The 19,358-nt window shown below is 39.7% G+C and overlaps 2 long non-coding RNA genes across 3 annotated transcripts; both read right to left on the bottom strand.

Moving 5' to 3' along the window:
- Positions 1 to 2,582: 2,582 nt before the first annotated feature.
- On the bottom strand, positions 2,583 to 6,214 carry LOC110520864. The gene is made up of 2 exons (XR_002473034.2): positions 4,625 to 6,214; positions 2,583 to 4,422 (listed from the first exon to the last, which is right to left on the bottom strand). It is a non-coding gene; the product is annotated as an uncharacterized LOC110520864 (long non-coding RNA).
- Positions 6,215 to 16,358: 10,144 nt separating this feature from the next.
- On the bottom strand, positions 16,359 to 18,950 carry LOC110524064. Of its 2 annotated transcripts, none has more exons than XR_002473536.2 (5): positions 18,828 to 18,950; positions 17,175 to 17,271; positions 16,989 to 17,078; positions 16,669 to 16,803; positions 16,359 to 16,593 (listed from the first exon to the last, which is right to left on the bottom strand). It is a non-coding gene; the product is annotated as an uncharacterized LOC110524064 (long non-coding RNA). The 2 variants fall into 2 exon arrangements; XR_002473535.2 differs by lacking the exon at positions 18,828 to 18,950 and adding an exon at positions 17,927 to 18,068.
- Positions 18,951 to 19,358: the final 408 nt, after the last annotated feature.

The raw sequence follows: 19,358 nt of genomic DNA, 5'->3' as shown, positions 1-19,358 counted from the left end.
GGTCCCTATATCTCTCTCTGTTTCTGCTCCTGTCCTTGTCGGATTCTTGTTTGTTGTGTTTCATGCCTGAACCAGACTGTCGTCATGTTTGCTGTAACCTTGTCTTGTCCTGTCGGAATCTGCCGGTCCGTCTGAGCCTACCTATGTTTGGTAATTAAAGAAGCTCTGTTTAAGTTAATTCGCTTTTGGGTCCTCATTCACGCACCGCACCGTTTCGGCTTTATTGGACCAAGATGGGGAGATGGTTGAGGATGGAGATGGCATGATTGGTGTAGCTACACACCACTTTTCTCAGCTATTTCAAAAACAAACAATTGATTATGAGAAAGGGACTACATTTTTAAAATGCGTGGATGTGCATATACCTTTGGATATTAGAGACCAATTAGAAGGGGAATTGAAATTAGATGAAATGTATATGGCACTGAAGAGCATGAAAGATAACAAAGTACCAGGAGTGGATGGGCTCTCTAAAGAGTTTTACATTGTTTTTTGGGATATAATTGGATGTCATCTGTTGGAAGTGTTTAGAGGTATATTTGGTTTAGAGCATATGGGAGGTTTGATGTGTGAGGGGGTAATCTCTCTACTGTATAAAAAGGGAGACTCCAAGACATTAGCAAATTGGAGACCTTTAACAATGTTGTGTGTTGACTATAAATTATTAAGCAAAGCCGTAACTAATCGCCTATCTTCTGCCATGGCATATGTTGTTGGTTTAGACCAAACATGTGGTGTGGTGGGGAGAAGATTAACCTGGAACTTGCAATTGCACAGAGACGTTCAAGCCTATTTAGAGGAAAGGCACCTGCCAGCTATTACTGTGAATTTGGACCAGGAAAAAGCCTTTGACATGGTAAACCATGAGTTTTTGTTTAGAATTATGGAAAAATTTGGGTTTGGAAATAATTTTATGAAATGGGTAAAAATTCTGTATAGTAATGTGGGTAGCAGGGTAAATATTAATGGGAATATTGGAAATGTTATCAAGCAATTACGAGGTGTCAGACAGGGTGACCCTCTATTGTATGTTTTATATATTGAACCTTTCGCATGCGCAATTAGGAAAAATTATAACATCAAAGGCATCTTTTTACCTGGAGGGGATATGCTAAAAATATCGCAATATGCGGACGACACAGTTTTATATTTACAAGATGACCTGAGCTTGAAAGAGTCTATCAAAGTCATTGATGAATTCTCTGCTGCGTCTGGGTCGAAGATAAACAAGAATAAAACAGAAATAAAATATTTGGGACAGTGGAAAAGGAGAACGGACCAGTTATGTGGTTTGACTGTGTGCACAGGACCAATGGTTGTGCTCGGCATATCTTTCGGAAATGAAATTAAAGATGACATGTTTAATTGGAAAGAAAAACTATTATCAATTAATAAAAGATTGGGACTGTGGAAAGTCAGGCGACTATCTTTTAGTGGGAAGGTGTTAGTGCTGAAGGCGGACATTCTGCCTTCATTACTTCACCTTGCCTATGTGTTTCCCATGCCGGTGTCACTAAGAAAAACTTTCATATACGGGTACTGTTTAATTTCTTTTGGGGGGGATATGAGTACATCCGTAGAGATCGGATGTACCAGCCTATAGAGGCTGGTGGAAGGGTTTTCCCTCATATTCCTCTCAAGCTAGATGCGTTGTTCTACTCAAACATTTGTTGTCTTTTGTCGTCTTCTGTACACAAATGTCACATTTTAATAACATTCTGGCTGTCTGTACCGTTAAGATTCATGGTGAAGTGGGATAATAGTAAGCCAAAAGCTGAAATTATCCCGTTACATTTTAAGAAAATAGTGGAATGGGCAAGGAAAACCCCTGTCTGCAAAGTAAAGGAAAATGTAATCAACCAGAGATTGCTATACGCAAAATTAATAGAAAATTGACGTCCTAGAGACGGATTACCAATATCGCCTTCCACCTGGATACGGACACAATTAAAAGGGTTAGACAACAGACTGAAAGATTTTAATTGGCTTGTTTTACACAGACGTCTTCCGGTCCGTTCAACTTTATACGATCATAATTTGACCCTAAATAAATTCTGTCCCATGGACAATTGTTTCACAATCGAAACAATTCCACATGTTTTATGGGAATTTTCTTTTGCTCAATCAGTTTGGAGAAAAAGTCAACAATTTTTTGAGATTTTAAAAAACATTGATTATGAAGGGGTTGCCAAACTTGAAATAAAAAATGTGGAAAGGGTGCAATTATTAGCATTAGTGACTCTGGTGTCCCTTATCAAGACCAAACTTTGGGAGGCCAGATGTGGTGCAGTTAATGACATGCTCAAGTGGTCACCGACGGGATTGGTTCAATTTATAAAACAGGAAGTTTGGAAAAGAATACAATTCGAAATAGATACAGAGATGGAGATTGCATCAGTAAAACAGAGATGGAAAGGGATTTACCCGTCATTGTAAATGTGTTTATAACCGATATATAATTGTATTACATAGGTACAATTGAAATGTAAACTAAGCCTTTGTAGATATTTGATATACACAGGTTTATCCAGAGTGCATTTTGGCATATGTATATATTTTTATTTATAGAATTGTTTGTATTGTTTTTGGAGATTGTTAGAGGCATGTTAATCTTGAATATAGGCCAATAATACTGGTCAGGTTCTGCAGAACAGCACTTTTTTTTAGGAGTTTTGATATTCTTATATTGTTATGGTACTTTTTGATACTGTTTGTGAGTTTCCATGTTATGTAAAACGTTATGCACTACATTTGTAATTGAATGTGAAATGAAAATAAAAATTATTAAAAAAAATTGTTTTTTAAATAAATAAAAATATGCTGATAAATTGATTATGAAACTAAAATCAGGATTTTTTTTCCTAAGGCGTCTGTGTGGTGTCAGCTGCGAACGTTCCACACATATGTTCCTACTCATTTTAATAAATTCAAAACCACTACTGTTGTCACGACTCCGACCGAAGGTGGCTCCCCTTCTCGTTCGGGTGGCGCTCGGCGGTCGTTGTCGCCGGCCTACTAGCTGCCACTGATTCTTTTCTCCCCCTCCTTATGTGTTTATTGAGTACATCTGTTTTGAGTTGGTTATAATTATTGAGGCTTTATTAGTCAGCCGGCCCGCCTGGTTCTTTGTGCCGGATTGATTATTGTAACCCTGGTGTTTGCATTAGATGTACATGTTTGTGTATTTAGTGCTAGACTGTTTTCGTTTACCTGTGTCTGGGGCATTTGGTTTAAGTGGGGTGACCGTAGTTCACCGTATGTGCATTAAAAAAAGCACTTTATTGAACTTGAGCTTTCCTGCGCCTGATTTCACCCTCATGACACCAAGGACCTTACAACTGTATTGAAAATAAAAGCCAAAAAACTGAATAATTACTGTCAAACTATTATTTTCATTCAATTGTTGAATTACCCTATTGTATTTAGTTTGACATGTCATGCCTATTCAAGTGGTTTTGACAAACTTTTATGATGTGGACGGCTACTTGTCATAATGTACATGATGTCATAATGAAGCATTCTTTTGTTAAAATACGACATTTCATAGACAGGTCATTGACGCTCTTCCTGAACTGAGGTAGGACCTATAATTTAATTAAATAATCTCAAATACATGAATTTTATTTTATGAGAACTTTATATGATCAATAAATGTCAGAAAAACTGTTATGCTTTGTGATTTGTGACAAAAAAAGTATTTTTTTAAAACAAGGTCTTGTGTTTTTGTTTTCAATAATATATTGTTGAAACTGTAGTCAAATCCTGTGTGTGCAAATGATCTGGAAGTCCAAATTGAAGGTAGGCCTTAGTCTGTGAATCTTCCATTTTTATCAATTTATGAACATTTTGGCAGGAATTAGAATGTCCTTTGAAAGTGGAAAAACACTAGTTTATAATAACGTAATGGCCTGGATCCTGACCTCAGACTGGCTGCATGGAGTCTCAGATAAAGGAGCTACTTCCTTGGCTGCAGTGGAGCATACATTGGGCCTTCCTGGTGTCTGTGGTCTGCTGGATTTAACCTCTGGCTCGGCTCCTGCTTGTGGCTGGGGGTAAAAAAAAACTCTGGTTTTGGTTTTGACCGGACCCAGACGCTTGCTACCCATCTGTCCCTCCAGCTGCAGAGAGGCATGAGAGGTACCTTGAGGGTGTTTTTGTTCCGTTGGACAGTGAGAGAGGTCACAGTGAGCATTGGGAGCCTGATGGGTGGAGTGGCCATTGGAAGCCTTCCCATGTCAGCCCTCTCTTTAGTCACATCCATGTTGTGGAAGTGGGATCGGCTATTCTTTCTCCCTGGTGGCATTGGCTGTAGGACAATATCACTGGCACACCGGACACTGAGGATGTCTGTCAGGCAGTTCTCAGAACTGTTCTGACTGGTCTCTTGTGTCCTAGTCCTGGACTTCCCTCTGTCTTTCATGGCTGCGAGAGTCACAGTGGAGGAGCAAACAACAACAAAAAGCATGTTTGAGAATAAGAATATAGATTAAATTACATATATTACAATGGAATTTGATCAAAGTTGTTATTATAAACTAGTGTTTTTCCACTTTCAAAGGACATTCCAATTCCTGCAAAGATGTTCATGAATTCATAAAAATGAACGATTCACATAAAGGCCTACCTTCAATTTGGACTTCCAGATCATTTGCACACGTAGGACTTGACTATACAGTTTCAACAATGTTATTCATGAAAACAGGAACTCAAGACCGCAATACCTAGTTTAAAAAAATATTTTTTTGTCACAAATCACAAAACATAATAGTTTTCCTTAGTTATTGATCAAATAAAGTTCTCATAAGATAAAAGTAGTGTATTTGAGATTATTTCATTAAATTATAGGTCCTACCTTAGTTCAGGACGAGCGTCAATGACCTGTCTATGAAATGTCTTATTTTAACAAAAGAATGCTTCATTATGACATCATGTACATTATGGCATAGTAGCCGTCCAAATCATAAAAGTTTGTCAAAACCACTTGAATAGGCATGAAATGTAAAATTAAATACAATAGGCCTAATTCAGCAATTGAATAGACATAATAGTTTGACAATAATTATTCAGTTTATTGGCTTTTATTTTCATTACATTAGTGGTTTTGAATTTATTAAAATGAGATTAGGCCTAGTGAGTAGTAGAACTCGATCGCTCATATGTCACGAATATTACCGAAGGCGGCTCCCCTTCTTGTTCGGGTGGCGGTCGTCGTCGCCGGTCTACTAGCTGCCACCGATCCTTTGTTCCGTGTTTGTTTGGTTTTGTCTAATTGTTTTCACCTGTTCATTGTTTGGTTGTTAGGGTGGTGTTATTTAAGTTCGTTTAGCCCGCTTCTGTTTGTGCGGGCTTGTTATTCTGTATTTGTGAGAGGTGTTAGTGTTTTGTTGGGTTTTCTCGCTGTCCTGGTATTTTTACTTAAGGGTACTTATTGTAGTAATAGTTACGCCTGTGTAGGGTATAACTATTTTGTTCTTTTTGATTTTGGACATTAAAGCGTGTTTTTTCCCACATCCTTTGCTCTCTGCGACTGACTCCACACCCATTCACTCATTGAGCGTTACATCATTGAACACCTGTGTGGAACGTTCGCAGCTGACGCCACACAGACACCTTTGAAAAACATTCACGATTTTAGTTTCATATTCAATTCATCAGCATATATGCACGGCAAATAAATTCCCAGTACTGAAATAAATCTGAAAATCGCAATGATCTATTTATTATAGCATCCTCTTAGCACGAGAAACACTGTCAATGTTTTTGATTATGTCCAAGTAGGAACATAGCTACAGGTATTTTGACTTCTATACTATAATAGTAGTAGTTGTGTGTTTTCTTGTTGTGCATTCGTTTTGAGTCAACGCTAAACCCACAATATTTGATGTTGTCGACCAAACAAATTTCAATATCACTTTTGAAATACAATAAATAGCCTGTTAATTTGTCGGCAAAACAAGTTCATAAATTATATGTTGGCTTCAGGTCTCCAACTCTTGGTTGCGTTGTCAACTAAACACAATTAAATATTACTTTTGTAATCTTACAAACTAATGTAACAGTATTTATTAAACCTTAAAATAAGTAACAGATCCATGGCCACATTGAGGTTCCTGTAACTATACAGTCGTGACCAAAAGTTTTGAGAATGACACAAAAATGTATTTTCACAAAGTCTGCTGCCTCAGTTTGTATGATGGCAATTTGCATATACTCCAGAATGTTATGAAGAGTGATCAGATGAATTGCAAAGTCCCTCTTTGCCATGCAAATGAACTGAATCCCCAAAAAACATTTCCACGTCATTTCAGCCCTGCCACAAAAGGACCAGCTGATATCATGTCAGTGATTCTCTCATTAACACAGGTGTGTGTTGACGAGGCCAAGGCTGGAGATCACTCTGTCATGCTGATTGAGTTCGAATAACAGACTGGAAGCTTCAATAGGAGGGTGCTGCTTGGAATCATTGTTCTTCCTCTGTCAACCATGGTTACCTGCAAGGAAACACATGCCGTCATCATTGCTTTGCACAAAAAGGGCTTCACAGGCAAGAATATTGCTGCCAGTAAGATTGCGCCTAAATCAACCATTTATCGGATCATCAACAACTTCAAGGAGAGCGGTTAAATTGTTGTGAAGAAGGCTTCAGGGCGCACAAGAAAGTCCAGCAAGCGCAAGGGCCGTCCCCTAAGGATGATTGATTCAGCTGCAGGATCGGGGCACCACCAGTACAGAGCTTGCTCAGGAATGGCAGCTGCAGGTGTGAGTGCATCTGCACGCACAGTGAGGCGAAGACTTTTAGAGGATGGCCTGGTGTCAAGAAGGGCAGAAAAGAAGCCACTTATCTCCAGGAAAAACATCAGGGACAGACTGATATTCTGCAAAAGGTACAGGGATTGGACTGCTGAGGACTGGGGTAAAGTCATTTTATCTGATGAATCCCCGTTCCGATTGTTTGGGGCATCCGGAAAAAAGCTTGTGCAGAGAAGACAAGGTGAGCGCTACCATCAGTCCTGTGTCATGCCAACAGTAAAGCATCCTGAGACCATTCATGTGTGGGGTTGCTTCTCAGCCAAGGGAGTGTGCTCACTCACAATTTTGACAAAGAACACATCCTCCGAGAGCAACTTCTCCCAACCATCCAGGAACAGTTTGGTGACGAAAAATGCTTTTCCAGCATGATGGAGCACATGCCATACGGCAAAAGTGATAACTAAGTGGCTCGGGGAACAAAACATTGATATGTTGGGTCCATGGCCAGGAAACTCCCCAGACCGTAATCCCATTGAGAACTTGTGGTCAATCCTGAAGAGGCGGGTGGACAGGCAAAAACCCACAAATTCTGACAAACTCTAAGCATTGATTATGCAAGAATGGGCTCCATCAGTCAGGATGTGGCCAAGAAGTTAACTGACAGCATGCCATGGGCAGATTGCAGAGGTCTTGAAAAAGATGGGCCAACACTGCAAATACTGACTCTTTGCATACACTTCATCTAACTGTCAATAAAAGCCTTTGAAACTTATCAAATGCTTGTAATTATACTTCAGTATTCCATAATAACATCTGACAAAAATATCTAAAGACACTGAAGCAGCAAAATTGTGGAAATTAATATTTGTGTCATTCTCAAAACTTTTGGCTACGACTGTACATTTATTTGTGTGTAACGTTAATCATATAAAGCGTGCATGTTCAAGATAGCATGCACACTGCAGGTTGTGGGGGATCTGTGGAGATATTCACAATTGCTGTAGTCTATGTAGAATCTCGAATGGCATTGATCACTTGCACCATGTACTTGTAATGTAATCTCAACTTCAAACCAAGTAATTTGGTTCTGCAATTTGATGAAGCACAGTGTGGTTTAGTCGCCAGGGTTGTGGGTGCGATTCCCACGGGTGATCAGTGTGACCGTATGCTAAATGACTAAAATGTAAATAACCAGTGATGGAAAAAGTACTCAACTGTCATACTGAGTGATGTCACGACTTCCGCTGAAGTCGGTCCCTCTCCTTGTTTGGGCGGCGTTCGACGTCACCGGCCACCGGCCACATAGCCGATCCACTTTTCATTTTCCATTTGTTTTGTCTTTGTCTTACATACCTGGTTTAAATTCCCCAATTACTTATTCATTAATTAACCCTCTGTTCCCCCATGTATGTTTGTGAGTAATTGTTTGTATGTAGTACGGCCCGTTAACCTTTCTGATCTCCCCATCCCGGATCCGGGTTCGTGAATACATACTCAAGCTCATTACCATAACGCAACGTTAACTATTCATGAAAATCGCAAATGAAATGAAATAAATATGCTAGCTCTCAAGCTTAGCCTTTTGTTAACAACACTGTCATCTCAGATTTTCAAAATATGCTTCTCAACCATTGCAAAACAAGCATTTGTGTAACAGTATTGATGGCTAACGTAGCATTTAGCATTAGCATTCAGCTGGCAACATTTACACAAAAAAACAGAAAAGCATTCAAAAAAATAATTTACCTTTGAAGAACTTCAGATGTTTTCAATGAGGAGACTCTCAGATAGCAAATGTTCAGTTTTTCCTGAAAGATTATTTGTTTAGGACAAATCGCTCCGTTTTCTGCGTCACGTTTAGCTATGAAAAAACCCCTGTATCCAGGATTGTGTAAATCTATCAGCAAGCTCATTAGCATAACACAACGTTAACTATTTATGAAAATCGCAAATGAAATAAATATGCCATCTCTCAAGCTTAGCCTTTTGTAAACAACACTGTCATCTCAGATTTTCAAAATATGCTTCTCAACCATAGGAAAACAATAATTTGTGTAAAAGTAGCTAGCTAGAGTTAGCATTTCGCGTTAGCATTTAGCGTTAGCATTAGCGTTAGCATCCAGCACGCAACATTAACAAAAACATAAAAGCCTTCAAATAAAATCATTTACCTTTGAAGAACTTCTGATGTTTTCAATGAGGATACTCTCAGTTAGATAGCAGATGCTCAGTTTTTCCAAAAAGATTCCTTGTGTATTAGAAATAGCTCCGTTTTATACATCACATTTGGCTACCAAAATAAATCCATAAATTCAGTCCTCAAAACGCAAACTTTTTTCCAAATTAACTCCATAATATCGACTGAAAACATGGCAAACGTTGTTTAGAATCAATCATCAAGGTGTTTTTCACATATCTCTTCATTGATACATCGTTCTTGGACACATGCTTTCTCCCCTGAATCAAATGGTAAAGTAGAAGCAGCTGGCAATTGCGCACCGAATTCGACGCAGGACACCAGGCGGACACTTGGAAAATGTAGTCTCTTATGGTCAATCTTCCAATGATATGCCTACAAATACGTCACAATGCTGCTAAGACCTTGGGCGAACGACAGAAAGTGTAGGCTCATTCGTTGCGCAATCACAGCCATATAAGGAGAGAATGGAAAACAGAGCTTCAGAAATTCTGCTAATTCCTGGGTGATGCATCATCTTGGTTTCGCCTGTAGAATGAGTTCTGGGGCACTTACAGACAAAATCTTTGCAGATTCTGAAACTTCAGATTGTTTTCTTTCCAAAACTGTCAATATGCATAGTCGAGCATCTTTTCGTGACAAAATATCGCGCTTAAAACGGGAACGTTTTTTATCCAAAAATGAAATAGCGCCCCTAGAGCTCTAACAGGTTAATGTGGGCTCTCTTTATTGTATCACATTTGTATATGTTGAGTAAAGTACGTTTCTTTACTCATATCTGCTGCCCTTCGTCTGACTCCTGACTCCTACACCAGCTACACAGACCGCATTACAAGTAAGAGTATTCTTACCATAGTATAATTTTTTGGGGGGAATTTTACCCCTTTTTCTCCCCAATTTCGTGGTATCCAATTGTTGTAGTAGCTACTATCTTGTCTCATCGCTACAACTTCCGTACGGGCTCGGGAGAGACGAAGGTTGAAAGTCATGCGTCCTGTATATGGTAATGGATATAATGTAAAACACAGAATCCCACATGATCCATATGTCCAGGTAGTTTACTTTTCCCTCATCAGTCTGCAAGGTGAATTTGAGTTTTTCAGAGCTCCTGTTTTGTAGAGTTTGGAATTCATTTAGTTCCTGCTGACTTCCCTCCCAGAGCACAAAGACATCATCTATGTATCTTTTCCATAGAAGGATTTTAGAAACTTACCCTGAAGGCACAGTGATGCCGAAACATTGGTAAATACCAAAATAAATTACTGGGAGTTTAGATAAGGAGTGTGCAACTTTCTTTATTTTGATCTAAAGTATTTAAGTAAAAATACTGTTTCTGTACTTAAGTACTTGTTTTTTTTTTTTTTTACATATTTTACTTACATATTTTATTTTACCTACTGCCTCTGATCTGACGGACTCACTAATCACTAATGCTTTGTTTTAAAATTATGTCTCTGGTTTGCTTAATTTAAGGAATTTGAAATTCATACTTTTACTTTTGATACTTAAGTATATTTAAAAACAAACACTTTTAGACTTTTAATCAAGTAGTATTTATTGGCTGACTATCAATTTTACTTGAGTCATTTTCTACTAATGTAACTTTACTTTTATTCAAGTATGTCATTTGAGTACTTTTTCCACCACTGGTTATTTACATTTTAGTCATTTAGCATACGGTCACACTGGTCACCCGTGGGAATCACACCCACAACCCTGGCAACTAAACCACACTGTGCTTCATCAAATTGCATAACCAAATTATTTGGTTTGAAGTTGAGATTACTTTAAAAGTACATGGTGCAAGTGATCAATGCTGTTCGAGATTCTACAGACTACAGCAATTGTGAATATCTCCACAGATCTGCCACAAACTACAGTATGCATGCCATCTTGAACATGCACGCTTCATAAGATTAACGTTACAAATGTATAGTTACAGTAACCTCAAAATATGGCTAAGACACTGGCTTAATTCCTTTCTATAACTTGTTGGTTGAGTTGGAGACATGAAGACGAATAAAATGTATTAACTTGTTTTGTCGACAAATTAATAGGCTATTTATTGTATTTAAAAAATTATATTGAAATGTGTTTAGTCGACAACATCAATTTAGGCATCAGGCATGTCACTTCCCCCATTGGCTGACGGTGCTAATACCGAATGGGACCAAAATATACAAGAAAACCAGTTTTTCCAACTTAGCAACTATTCAGACTCCTAAAGATACATTTTTTTTAAAGTGACTAGCGATAAATCTAGCGACTTTTTCCAGGGTTATTGGAGACCGATCGTTCTTACTCTTCTCAATGTGGGCCCCACCCCCGTCCCAAAGCACTCACAGGCGGCCCAATACTCGGGCAGCAGTCCCTCCCAGCTGCAGTCAGAGCAGGAGATGTTCACCTCTCCAAGTACAGACTGCAAATTAATTGCGCATGCGGGAAGCTGCCGCTGGCTGAATAAATATAAAATGTTCTGTGTCTAAAATAAATCACTGCATTTGACTCACACAGCCTCAGTCACTTACTCACCTTGTCCACTGTGTGTGTGCCTCTCTGTGACGTAAGCTAAACATCTAGCTTCATGTCTCAGTCCAAACTCTACACTCAAAAATACAGAAAGGAGTGGGAATCAAACCCTGAATCCAAAGGCTGGTCGAAGCCGTTTATTGGAGATGATACACAGGCATTCTGCATGTATTGTAAGGCTGATTTCTACGCCAAACTTAGTGATGCAAAAAAACACATGACAACTATGAGGATTCTGTGTTATGCACTATAGCCCGTTACCATATATGTGATTGAATAATATCTGCTGTTGGCTTGTGTGGATGTATGTAGGTGTTATGCAACATAGCTGACTTGAAACATTGTTAACAGTTTCAGGGCCATGGGCCTTCCTCATGATGGAAAAATACAGAATAACATAAAAACGGACACATACAGAACGTGGTGTAGCAAACCACAGACTGTTAGAACTCAAACTTAACAATAACAGAAACCAGATATGTGATAACGGTATCTAGGGAACGAGCGCATAGATACTCGACACAGCAAGTTACATCTATCAACTGGAGCGCCCGGGGGCTGGTACCAGCTCGTACGACAACAATCAACGATTGGGCGTGGTTTAAACTCACCCAGCCTGTCTCTACTTTGACAGGCCGGCTCGGAAGCAAGAACTACTACTGTCAGGATATACAGTGCCTTGCGAAAGTATTCGGCCCCCTTGAACTTTGCAACCTTTTGCCACATTTCAGGCTTCAAACATAAAGATATAAAACTGTATTTTTTTGTGAAGAATCAACAACAAGTGGGACACAATCATGAAGTGGAACGACATTTATTGGATATTTCAAACTTTTTTAACAAATCAAACTGAAAAATTGGGCGTGCAAAATTATTCAGCCCCCTTAAGTTAATACTTTGTAGCGCCACCTTTTGCTGCGATTACAGCTGTAAGTCGCTTGGGGTATGTCTCTATCAGTTTTGCAAATCGAGAGACTGAATTTTTTTCCCATTCCTCCTTGCAAAACAGCTCGAGCTCAGTGAGGTTGGATGGAGAGCATTTGTGAACAGCAGTTTTCAGTTCTTTCCACAGATTCTCGATTGGATTCAGGTCTGGACTTTGACTTGGCCATTCTAACACCTGGATATGTTTATTTTTGAACCATTCCATTGTAGATTTTGCTTTATGTTTTGGATCATTGTCTTGTTGGAAGACAAATCTCCATCCCAGTCTCAGGTCTTTTGCAGACTCCATCAGGTTTTCTTCCAGAATGGTCCTGTATTTGGCTACATCCATCTTCCCATCAATTTTAACCATCTTCCCTGTCCCTGCTGAAGAAAAGCAGGCCCAAACCATGATGCTGCCACCACCATGTTTGACAGTGGGGATGGTGTGTTCAGGGTGATGAGCTGTGTTGCTTTTACACCAAACATAACGTTTTGCATTGTTGCCAAAAAGTTCAATTTTGGTTTCATCTGACCAGAGCACCTTCTTCCACATGTTTGGTGTGTCTCCCAGGTGGCTTGTGGCAAACTTTAACCAACACTTTTTATGGATATCTTTAAGAAATGGCTTTCTTCTTGCCACTCTTCCATAAAGGCCAGATTTGTGCAATATACGACTGGTTGTTGTCCTATGGACAGAGTCTCCCACCTCAGCTGTAGATCTCTGCAGTTCATCCAGAGTGATCATGGGCCTCTTGGCTGCATCTCTGATCAGTCTTCTCCTTGTATGAGCTGAAAGTTTAGAGGGACGGCCAGGTCTTGGTAGATTTGCAGTGGTCTGATACTCCTTCCATTTCAATATTAATCGCTTGCACAGTGCTCCTTGGGATGTTTAAAGCTTGGGAAATCTTTTTGTTTCCAAATCCGGCTTTAAACTTCTTCACAACAGTATCTCGGACCTGCCTGGTGTGTTCCTTGTTCTTCATGATGCTCTCTGCGCTTTTAACGGACCTCTGAGACTATCACAGTGCAGGTGCATTTATACGGAGACTTGATTACACACAGGTGGATTGTATTTATCATCATTAGTCATTTAGGTCAACATTGGATCATTCAGAGATCCTCACTGAACTTCTGGAGAGAGTTTGCTGCACTGAAAGTAAAGGGGCTGAATAATTTTGCACGCCCAATTTTTCAGTTTTTGATTTGTTAAAAAAGTTTGAAATATCCAATAAATGTCGTTCCACTTCATGATTGTGTCCCACTTGTTGTTGATTCTTCACAAAAAAATACAGTTTTATATCTTTATGTTTGAAGCCTGAAATGTGGCAAAAGGTCGCAAAGTTCAAGGGGGCCGAATACTTTCGCAAGGCACTGTATTATAATATCTTTGTCAGGAACAAGTCAGTTCTCTGTTTGCCCTGCGAGGTGGGACAGAGAGCCCGTATATAGAAAAATTGCATTTACCACTTATTGCTTAGCTAATAAAAAATGCATAGTATACAATCGGTGACTCATTGTCATATTTATCCTGATACCAGATTCGAATTGACGCAAATCGAACACAACTCAAAAACAAAAGGCATACATAGCCTTATAACAGTTCCACCCAAAACAAGCTGCCATTTATGGTTAAAAAAATTGACTCTGCAAAAAAGGCTGAGGCCACCATGGCATTAGCTATTGCTGAACACTGTTCCATGCTGGCATGTGATCACATTGGAGAAACATGTAGAGCTGCTTTCTCAGACTCCACTACTGCTACCCACTTCAAAATGCACAGGACAAAGTGCACAGAAATGATTAATGGTGTTCTAGCACCATACTTTCTGAAAAAGTTGGTCGCAGATGTGGGTGACCAGCGTTTCAGCCTCCTCCTCGATGAGTCCACGGATGTAATTGTTTCTAAGTACCTGGGGGTTGTGATAAGGTAATTTAGTGACACCAAGCGGACACTTGTATCAACATTTCTGGGGCTTGTTGAGTTGGAGGGAGGAGATGCCAAATCTATAGCCCGTGCTGTTGTGGCTTTCCTCGAGAAGTGTTGTCTTAAAAAAGAGAAACTCCTGGGGATAGGGACTGACAATGCCTCTGTTATGACGGGGATTAACAATGGGGTCCATAAAGTGCTGAAGGAGGAGTATGGCCTCAAATATCTGGTTCTTATTCGCTGTGTGTGCCACTCTCTGCAGCTTGCTGTAAGTCATGCTTCCAATGACACCATCCCCGTAGTGTGGAGTACTTGGTACGAGAGACATTTATAACTGGTTTTCAGTGTCTCCAATGTGCAGGGAGGCCTACAAGGCCATATATGAGACCATCAAATGTGGGGAGAGACTTTTACAGATAACCAAAGTGTGTGCCACACGTTGGCTCTCCATTGAACCCGCGGTTTCACGCATATTAGACCAGTGGGAGGAGCTTAGGCTGCATTTCGCTGTCACCATGTTCAGTGAACAGTGCTACATGGCTGAGGTTTTATACTCCATGTACAGTGATCCTCAAAACATATTATATCTGACTTTTTTGACATCAGTGCTGGGTGAGGTACAGTTGGCCATCAAGGCTTTTGAGGGAGAGCAAGTAGATCCTCTTAAGCTACTTGACAGCTTGGTTAGCCTGATAAGGTCTGTGAAGCAGCAGGGTGCTGAATCCACTGGCAAATGTTGATGTACTCAAAAGGGCCAAAAAAATTGATGGATACATCAGTCCCAAACCGTACCTTGGTTACCTTTTTGAGTCAAAGGCAGCTGAACTCCACCTTGCTCCTGAGGCTGAAAACAATGTCTGAAAGCGGTGTGTAGCCTTCACCATCTCCCTCACTAATTAATGAGTTGAGGGTAAATGGAATGAGACAAAAAACACACCGGGCTTCTGGAGTGAGAGTTGGATGTTCAGGGATGCAGCTGATATCAACCTAGTTGAGAACAAGTTCTCATTTACAACTGCGACCTGGCCAAGATAAAGCAAAGCAGTGCAACAAACAACACAGAGTTACACATGGAATAAACAAACATACAGTCAATAATACAATAGAAAACATCTGTATATAAAGTGTGTGCAAATGAGGAAAGATTAACGGAGGTAAGGCAATAAATAGGCCATAGTGCCGAAATAATTACAATATAGCAATTAAACACTGGAATGTGCAGAAGATGGGTGTACAAGTAGAGATACTGGGGTGCAAAGGAGCAAAATAAATCAATTAGATAACAGTATGATGATGAGGTAGTTGGATGGGCTAATTACAGGTGGGCTATGTACAGGTGCAGTGATCTATGAGCTGCTCGGACAGCTGGTGCTTAAAGCTAGTGAGGGAGATATGAGTCTCCAGCTTCAGTGATTTTTGCAGTTCGTTCCAGTCATTGGCAGCAGAGAACTGGAAGGAAAGGCGACCGAAGGAGGAATTGGCTTTGGGGGTAACCAGTGAAATATACCTGCTGGAGCGCGTGCTACGGGTGGGTGCTGCTATGGTGACCAGTGAGCTGAGATAAGGCAGGGCTTTACCTAGCAAAGACTTATAGATGACCTGGAGCCAGTGGGTTTGGCGACGAATATGAAACGAGGGCCAGCCAACAAGAGCATACAGGTTGCAATGGTGGGTAGTTGACAAAACGGATGACACTGTGATAGACTGCATCCAATTTGCTGAGTAGAGTGTTGGAGGTTCTTTTGTAAATGATATCGCCGAAGCCAAGGATCAGTAGGATAGTCAGTTTTACGAGGGTATGTTTGGCAGCATGAGTGATGGATGCTTTGCTGCAAAATAGGAAGCTGATTCTAGATTTAATTCTGGATTGGAAATGGTTAATGTAAGTCTGGAAGGAGAGTTTAGTCTAACCAGGCACCTAGGTATTTGTAGTTGTCCACATATTCTAAGTCAGAACCGTCCAGAGTAGTGATGCTGGGCAGGTGTGGGAAGCGATCGGTTGAAGAGATAACGGTAGTTGTTGTAAAATTGTTAGATTACTTGTTAGATATTACTGCACGGTCGGAACTAGAAGCACAAGCATTTTGCCACACTCGCATAAACATCTGCTAACCATGTGTATGTGACCAATAACATTTGATTTGACTACAAAGTGAAAATGCACTGACTGAAGGAAGCAGGAAACATGCTTAACGTGTGAGCCTCTTTTGTCCCACCTTTCCCTTGGTTATTGGCTGTTTGGCCCGAATCGCTGACATCTCTCCTGGAAAACATGTCATTTTCGAAAAAGACATTGTAATTAAGAATAGGTCCATGTGTATGTAAGGTATAGGCATACCGGTCAGATTTTCTTCATAGAAATTGCCTTCCACTGATGATCCTGATGGCCCTGGGACATAACCATCTTCACTGTTGTCAATACTGGTTATTGAGTCATCAGTCTTGTATCCAAGTATAGCTTTGGTCAACTGTACTGCAGAAAAAAAGTATTTGGACACTGGCATATTTTGATTAGTTATGGCTCTGTGCTCCTCTACTTTACATTTTGTTATAATACAATGAATATGGGATGAAAGTGCAGACTTGCCTATCTTTGATTTTCAAAGCTGATTCACAAGAACTTACAGTATGTGCTGGTGTTAAATGACACTAACTTACATATACACGGTCTGTTCTGATCAACGGCAGTGCATCATCCAACACATGGACTATCGACCCAGAGGTACTGGCAGCCTCAGTGTCTGACATCTAACGATAGAATAAAATGAAATTAGTAATGTGCAAATTAGGCAATTGAATATGATTCAACCATCCCCAGTATCCTCATTCTAGCAACTGACAAACCTGAGCTTCGGGATTTATTATTTCCTTTTCAAATCTAGCCTACAAGTTGAATTATGTTTCTTTTAGTTTCCATGCGTCTTCTTAGACTCTGCAGTGCCTGCGTAAAGGAAGACAAATTTCAAAAAGAATGGTTGACACTTAAAAGAATGACAAGATTGCTCAGCACACAACAAAGGGGATGGGCTGGGGGACACCAATGACTGTTATCATTGACTGAATGAGGTCCAACAAAAATCTATTACAATTTCCTTTTTTAAACGACTTTCAAGGAAAAAAGCAAGTATAAGCATAACATAAGCATATTATACAAGTTCCTGGATGCAACTAAAGCTGATATGCTTTTATGGATGGACTAAACGAGAAACAGTATGAGTGATATGGCTAAAGGAAGGCATGTGAATTGGCACAGTCCTAACAAATGTTACACTTTCCACAATCCTTATTCCTGTTGTGGTGTAGCTCCCTCCAGTAACCACGAGCACAACCGTGCCTTGATTTTTTAACTATAGCGGCTTTATTCTATAGATTTAGTCAGAATTATCACCTTCCGTGAGAACTATAAAATAAATGAAAATACATTTAAGCACACTCTTACAAACTTATCTTACGAGTGACTTATTAGCTTGGGATAACTGAAGTGCTTACATACATAAACAATTTAGCCGACGCTGTAACTGTTTCAGATTAAACACGAATAAAGGAAAAATAACTAATTGGCTGCTTATTACAGAAGGGAGGAAATCAAACTTCACCCTTATTATTCCTGGCATGAATTCACACTTCATCCTTAATTATAATAACGTTACCATCCTAACATACACACTTCAACCTTTACGAACTACACCCGATGACATGGAAATTTAGCTAACAGAGCGCGGGTTTGCCTTCCCTCCAAAAGTGTGTTGCTACAATAAGGATCCCCGTTACAACAGTTATTAGCTACGTAGTTCCGCTTGTCTTATCATTTCCCACGCACAGCGAACAAGGAAAACAATTCAAACAAAAAACAACGACATAGACTTACAGGTGAACTGTCAGATACATGTGGTGTTTCACTCTTTTACATGCAAAGCTAAAATAACTTGCAACGTATTTATCTTTGGGTGAGAAAGGGCGATAAAAAAAACTGCCAAAACTTAAAATAATTTAATAAGGGGATGTATTTAAATATTTCGGCACACATGCATGCTTATGACTTGACAAAACAGATGAAAATGAACTGGCTTTTCTAGCTAGCTTGTAAACCAATTCAAGTTACACTGGCAATATTATTTTCCAATGCATGTAACATTGGGTTAACCAAAATCATATATTCTGAATCAAGGACATGTTTACCAATTATGCTAAACTAGCACGCTAACCGCTAGCTAGCACGCTACTCATTAGCAAGCAGTAAATAAGTATAAGGTAAATAAGTATAAGTACAAAGTAACAATTGCACATTAATAAATTGTTTGGATAAGCCTACCAATTTCAAACTCATGGTGAAGTATATCTGATACAATGCGGCTTTCGGCCATTGTCAATGTATGTTGTATTCCACCGAAAGACATACATGAGCTAACATTAATTACAAATAAAGACAATGGGAACATGCATTGCTTGCCAATACACCACATACAATTATAGTTAAAATATTGGTTAATAGCTTACCTTCTTGCATGAATGTGAACGTCTGCAACCATCCTCCTCATCCTTACAAAAACGTGCTGCACAGCTACTTTTGTTGTGATCATGCTCAGGCAGAGACAGGCTTGCCAGGTCATTTCCCATTTCTAGTAAATTCAGTAAAAGTTTTCAGGCTTTGAAACAGTTATCACAATCTCTTCAAATTACAGGGAAATTGATGGATTATTTAAACATACCATGTTGGTAACGGTGCAATATAGAAGTAGTATAAAAACGTGCACCCAGCGACCAAAACTTTTCAGCTGCAGCAAAGTTTTAAAACGACCTCAATAAAAGAAAAACAATTGCATAAATGGCAACCCTGGGGAGAGATTTGTCACTGCTGCATGGTGGAGGGGGGAACTGTGTTGACCTGTGAAATTGTTGGTAGTTTGGTACTTTTGTGCACTCTGCAGTGGGGGAAGGGCAGAGTCACGAGTGAAAATTATGGAGAGTAGACAATGATTCCACCAGGCCAGATTTCTGAAAATGTGTGCAATAATATTACTGTCACCT

This window comes from Oncorhynchus mykiss, chromosome 1, assembly GCF_013265735.2.
Source record: "Oncorhynchus mykiss isolate Arlee chromosome 1, USDA_OmykA_1.1, whole genome shotgun sequence".
In the NCBI taxonomy this organism is placed as follows: Eukaryota; Metazoa; Chordata; class Actinopteri; order Salmoniformes; family Salmonidae; genus Oncorhynchus; species Oncorhynchus mykiss.
This window is presented reverse-complemented; position numbering and strand designations above follow the sequence as displayed.